Genomic DNA, 6,348 nt, shown 5'->3' with positions numbered 1-6,348 from the left:
AGTGTTCATAAGAGAGGTTGGTCTGTAATTTCATCTTTTATCCCCTTCTCTTTGTTTATGCCTTTGTGTGGTTTAGTGTATGGTTAGTAGGGTCCCACATTTGCTCTGCCATAGGACTCATCCTCTTGGGGAGGCAGGACCAAGAAGTTTGGCCATACTTACCTCACGCTGTCACCAGGAGTGTGTTGGGCCATAGGGAAACCTCAGGGCATTACTCTGGGGATAGGGAAGCACAGTCTGAGGTATGGGACAACTGGAGCTGACTCAGGGGTCCCCAGGCCTGCAACGAAGCCAGGGCCATCTGGTTCTCAGGCTCTTAGGCATGCAGGCACCATTGGATGCCACAGAAGAGCTGTCAGTTAAAATAACTCAGTTGAAAAATGGGGTACAGAGCTAAACAGAATTCTCAACACAGAAATCTCAAAGAGCCAAGAACTACTCAAAGTAATGTTCCACATTCTTTGTCATCAGGGAAATGCAAATTAAAAGAACTCTGAGATTTCATCTTGTACTGGTCAAAATGGCTAAGATCAAAAACTCAAGTGACAGCACATGTTGACAAGGATTTGAAGCAAGAGAACACTCCTCCATTGCTGGTGGGAGTGCAAACTTGTATAAACACTTTGGAAATCAATTTGGTGGTTTCTTAGTAAATTGAGATTATTTCTACTGCAAGACCTAGCTATACCACTCCTGGTAATACGGAGTGTCAAGTTGACAAAAAACTATCCAGCATAATGATGAACTACATCTTCAAGTTGAAATAAATTCTGACCTTCCTCTTCCCCATGTTGGTTTTGGTCATAGAATTTATCACAACAATAGGAACCTAACTCATGTATTTCCCATATTTTATCGTTTTCTTCTACACTTAAATCTGGCTTTAGGTAAAGAACTGTAGCCCAAGTTATTTCCTTAGGTATAATCTAACTTTTGTCAATAAGTATTTGTTGGCTATTTCTGTTCATCTTTTGGAGAATGAAAAGCAAGCCATCTATTTTATTCACATGGGTTCAAGTTAGAAAGTGATTATACTTTGATTTTCTGGTTCTATTATTAGAATTTGCATTCAGTGTTAGTCCATCATCTTGAGTGTAGTGTAGAAATCCTTGCCAGGTTTTGTTGTTGTTGCTGTTGTTCTTCTTTTTTATTAAAATATAAGAAAGCATCAGTAGAGAAAGACCTCTTTGCAACAGACAGATACCACTACAGAAAAGGTTTTTTAGAAGAGACAGTTCCAGAATAGAGTTAAGTTCTGAGGAAGCTGGTATTAGCTTATTGTCTGCATTGTAGTTCACATGCTCAAGCTAGCTCGTCCAAGACTGGAAAGATTAACGCTGTGGTGTAGAGTGTTTTACAGAACAAGTCCTATCACTCCTAACCTTTGATAATCTTACTATGAATTTGTCTAATACCATTATACAGTTATCTTGCTTAAAATAAATGCTTGGCAAAGTGAGTGATCCCAATTATACTTCTTGGGAAGACTCAGAGGCCTGGCTTATTTCTTCTGATCAGTTTTCTTTTCTGGAGCTACTGACTGTATGCTAGTGAGGGCTACCTGTGGACACAACTTCTCATCTATAGGGGGTTCCATTGGAAGTAGCCTATGCAGCCTATAGCAAGCTCCCAAATATTAGTTCTCAAGTGAGCTCCGACTGTGTTACTTAGAAGTAGAATAGTTGGGGTTGGGGATTTAGCTCAGTGGTAGAGCTCTTGCCTAGCAAGTGCAAGTTCGGTCCCCAGCTCCGAAAAAAAAAAAGAAGTAGAATGGTTGTCATGAGCCTTGACATCCTATAGTGGGTTGAGAGCCTTCCCTCACTAGCATGTCCATGGAAAGAGTACACTGTCAAGAACCTGATCTTTTACCACATTATTTCTATGACAAATAGAAGAGAAAACTTCTATAGAGGAAAGAGGGCTTCTGAGAATCAGAGTTATGCTCAGAGTACAGAGATTTGCATGGACTAAACAGTTGCATGAAGTGTTGTGGTCATTTTATCTGGCTTGTCAGAGATTGTCTTGAGTGTGGCTGTGCTGTACCTCAAGTCATCCTAAGCCTTAGCTCTTGTAGCAAATTTGACTCTGCACAAGTCTATATTGGATCTGCAGTAGTGCTGAAATTTGATTGCTTTAGCTACTTATGAAACTTCCTTTTGCAACATTCTGTTCTCTTTCCCTTTAAACATATTAAAAAATACTTTTTATTTGAAAACATACCACTAGAATATGTTTTCTTTCTGGGGTGGTGGTGAAACTTTTTTATAGTGGCTTCAGTTAAGAGAGCATCTGGGCATAATGAAGGATGAAACCCAGTAGAAATGTAAAAATGCTTACATTAATGAAACACAGCATATTATTGGACTCTTATTGACATTCTGTTGCCAAATCAAGGTTTGCTATTCAGCACCTGAGCACCACTGTCCCTAGAGTACCGTGACATATTTGGATATAAGAGAAGTATCCTATTTTGTTTGACAAAAATCTTAATTTTTCCTCTCTAATGGCTTTTTGTTTCTTCTAGCTATCACTATGATTTCAGAGGTTCATTGTTGCGAATATAAATTCCTTTAAGACACTCTTCCAATTATGTATATTTAGGGAGGTTGTAGGGTTGCTACCATCCAATAAATAGTTCAGTAACTCTTGATAGAAAAATGTGCACTGAAATGTTTAGAATGAAATATTTGGGGCTATGATACAAACTGTGACATTCATAGCACAAACCTTGTGTTACTTTGAGGCCTGACTCAACACATTTTGACCACTGCTATCTTTACTGATCTCAGTGGTGAGCTGATATCTTGAGCAGTCTGTCAGAGCAAGGCAGTGATCCCCTACTGCCTCCATTGATCCTCCCTCACAATTAATTTCTCCCTGCTGCAGTTTCTCCCCAGACTTTGCATGGGATCCTCTGCCTTTTGCTTGTAATCATCCACAACTCTAGCTCTCTTCATCGTACCTGATGAGAGAAGAGCTCGTGTCTCACTTATGCACAGTGGTACTATTCGACTGGAACTGGTCACATGGGTAGGATCAATGAGTTAAAACAAGATGGTAACTTTAGATTAATTCTGCGAATAAATGAATTTCTTATCATTTCAGATACATTGTTAGAGACTATTTGGAATAGATTTCAAATAAGACATTGAGACCTAAAAGGGCAAGACAATTTTATAAGACAATGAAATAAGAAAAAAAATTGAAAGATTAAAAATTATCCGTTTCTATCTTTAGATAATAACAAAGAAACTATCAAGATAAGGGAAGTCTGTAGGGCTAGCAAGATGGCTCAGTGGGTGAAGGCACATGTTTCAGAAGCCTGGTGACTTGAATTTAATCCTCATAGCTCGTATAAAAGTAGGAGAGAACCAATTCCACGAAATTGTCTGACCTCCTTATGTGCTCTGTGATACTCTGTGCCCCATCATGAATGTACACATACTAATAAAATCACTCAGAGGCTGAGAATTGTGGTGGCCAAAGAATGAAGTGCTCCAAGCGTCGCCCCAGGGCCTCACCCTTTATTCCTCTCCTACCAGCTTGTTCCTGTGCAGCAAGCAGTTGATCCTGACTGCCCACCGGAGCCTTCACACTACCTGCTTTACATTCCAGAAGTCTTTGCTGTCAATACATGTACATTTCATACAAAATAAAAACAGCTTTCGAAACATGAGGAAAGCTTAGTTATATTATAGATAATAGAAACCAATAATTTAGTCTATTAAAGGAACTGTAAGTTTTTTTCATAGAAATTTGGCTAGTAAAATGTTTAAAATACCCCTATATCAGAAAGTTTTATTTTTATAGAAATGCATAGATACACACAGCCACACAAAGATACACACACACACACACACACACACACACACACACACTTCCTTCAGGTATGCTCATTTGGAGGAGGAAAAGAAAACAATCACTTACCAATCTGCATTAAACCACATCACATGGTACAGTTATAAAAAGTTGTGCTGCTCCTATACAAAAGAAATATTTTATTTATACTAATTGGGATCATTTGAAAGTCATTATTTGATAAAAACAATAAGCATCAGTATATCCTTTAGCAAGTATTTGTTATTCTGATTCTATAAATATATCTGCATAGTTATCTGTCTAAATGCACAGCATAGTTATATATTTATATACACAGAGTAAAAAAAGGAAGTATATTTGTTGTTGCTAGTATGCATCAACATGCATTATTTTGGGAGAATGTTTTCTGTTTAGGGGAAATTTTTTCAAGATATGTTCTCACTGTTTAGCTCTGGTTCTCCTGGAACTCACAGAGATCCACCAGACTCTGCCTCCAAAATGGGAGGCGCATGCCCCTATACTTTATTAATACTGACAAAGAGCCTGTATTTTTAGAGTTTCAAAAGGACTTAAAGGGCTTCATAAATATGAAAACACCCTACCGTCTCAGAAATATGTAAGTATTTGCCACACTTAAGAGATTCAGGATCATAGCTCAACTGAAGAATGTGCACAGCATAGTTAAACATAGGTTCAGTGAGATTAAAATTGATAATTACTTCTGAAGGATTGTAGGGTATGAACTCTTTTGTTATTATATGAGGTCCAGAATATATAACCTTGAAAAAGATAATCTTCATGTTTTGTTCTTTCTGCATAATTTTCATATATATATATAATTTTTTAAAAAATAATTTTTATTATTTGAAAATTTCCTAACTGTATATAATGAAACATGATCATATCCACCTCTCACTTCCCTTCTGTACTTCCTCATATTTCCTCAACACAATGTCTCCTTTTTTTTTTTCTTTTTTTTTTTTTTTATTAACTTGAGTATTTCTTATATACATTTCAAGTGTTATTCCCTTTCCCGGTTTCCGGACAAACATCACCCTCCCCCCTCCCCTTCCTTATGGGTGTTCCCCTCCCAAACCTCCCCCCATTGCCACCCTCCCCGCATAGTCTAGTTCACTGGGGGTTCAGTCTTAGCAGGACCCAGGGCTTCCCCTTCCACTGGTGCTCTTACTAGGATATTCATTGCTACCTATGGGGACAGAGTCCAGGGTCAGTCCATGTATAGTCTTTAGGTAGTGGCTTAGTCCCTGGAAGCTCTGGTTGCTTGACATTGTTGTACTTTTGGGGTCTCGAGCCCCTTCAAGCTCTTCCAGTTCTTTCTCTGATTCCTTCAACGGGGGACCTATTCTCAGTTCAGTGGTTTGCTGCTGGCATTCGCCTCTGTATTTGCTGTATTCTGGCTGTGTCTCTCAGGAGCGATCTACATCCGGCTCCTGTCGGTCTGCACTTCTTTGCTTCATCCATCTTGTCTAATTGGGTGGCTGTATATGTATGGGCCACCTGTGGGGCAGGCTCTGAATGGGTGTTCCTTCAGTCTCTGTTTTAATCTTTGCCTCTCCCTTCCCTGCCAAGGGTATTCTTTTTCCTCATTTAAAGAAGGAGTGAAGCATTCACATTTTGATCATCCGTCTTCAGTTTCCTTTGTTCTAGGGATCTAGGGTAATTCAAGCATTTGGGCTAATAGCCACTTATCAATGAGTGCATACCATGTATGTCTTTCTGTGAGTGGGTTAGCTCACTCAGGATGATATTTTCCAGTTCCAACCATTTGCCTACGAATTTCATAAACTCGTTGTTTTTGATAGCTGAGTAATATTCCATTGTGTAGATGTACCACATTTTCTGTATCCATTCCTCTGTTGAAGGGCATCTGGGTTCTTTCCAGTTTCTGGCTATTATAAATAAGGCTGCGATGAACATAGTGGAGCACGTGTCTCTTTTATATGTTGAGGCATCTTTTGGGTATATGCCCAAGAGAGGTATGGCTGGATCCTCAGGCAGTTCAATGTCCAATTTTCTGAGGAACCTCCAGACTGATTTCCAGAATGGTTTTACCAGTCTGCAATCCCACCAACAATGGAGGAGTGTTCCTCTTTCTCCACATCCTCGCCAGCATCTGCTGTCACCTGAGTTTTTGATCTTAGCCATTCTCACTGGTGTGAGGTGAAATCTCAGGGTTGTTTTGATTTGCATTTCCCTTATGACTAAAGATGTTGAACATTTCTTTAGGTGTTTCTCAGCCATTCGGCATTCCTCAGCTGTGAATTCTTTGTTTAGCTCTGAACCCCATTTTTTAATAGGGTTATTTGTTTCCCTGCGGTCTAACTTCTTGAGTTCTTTGTATATTTTGGATATAAGGCCTCTATCTGTTATAGGATTGGTAAAGATCTTTTCCCAATCTGTTGGTTGCCGTTTTGTCCTAACCACAGTGTCCTTTGCCTTACAGAAGCTTTGCAGTTTTATGAGATCCCATTTGTCGATTCTTGATGTTAGAGCATAAGCCATTGGTGT

The sequence above is a fragment of the Rattus norvegicus genome, chromosome 20 (assembly GCF_036323735.1).
Source record: "Rattus norvegicus strain BN/NHsdMcwi chromosome 20, GRCr8, whole genome shotgun sequence".
NCBI classification, from domain to species: domain Eukaryota; kingdom Metazoa; phylum Chordata; class Mammalia; order Rodentia; family Muridae; genus Rattus; species Rattus norvegicus.
The sequence above is the reverse complement of the archived record's forward strand: the minus strand, read 5'-3'. Positions refer to the sequence as shown.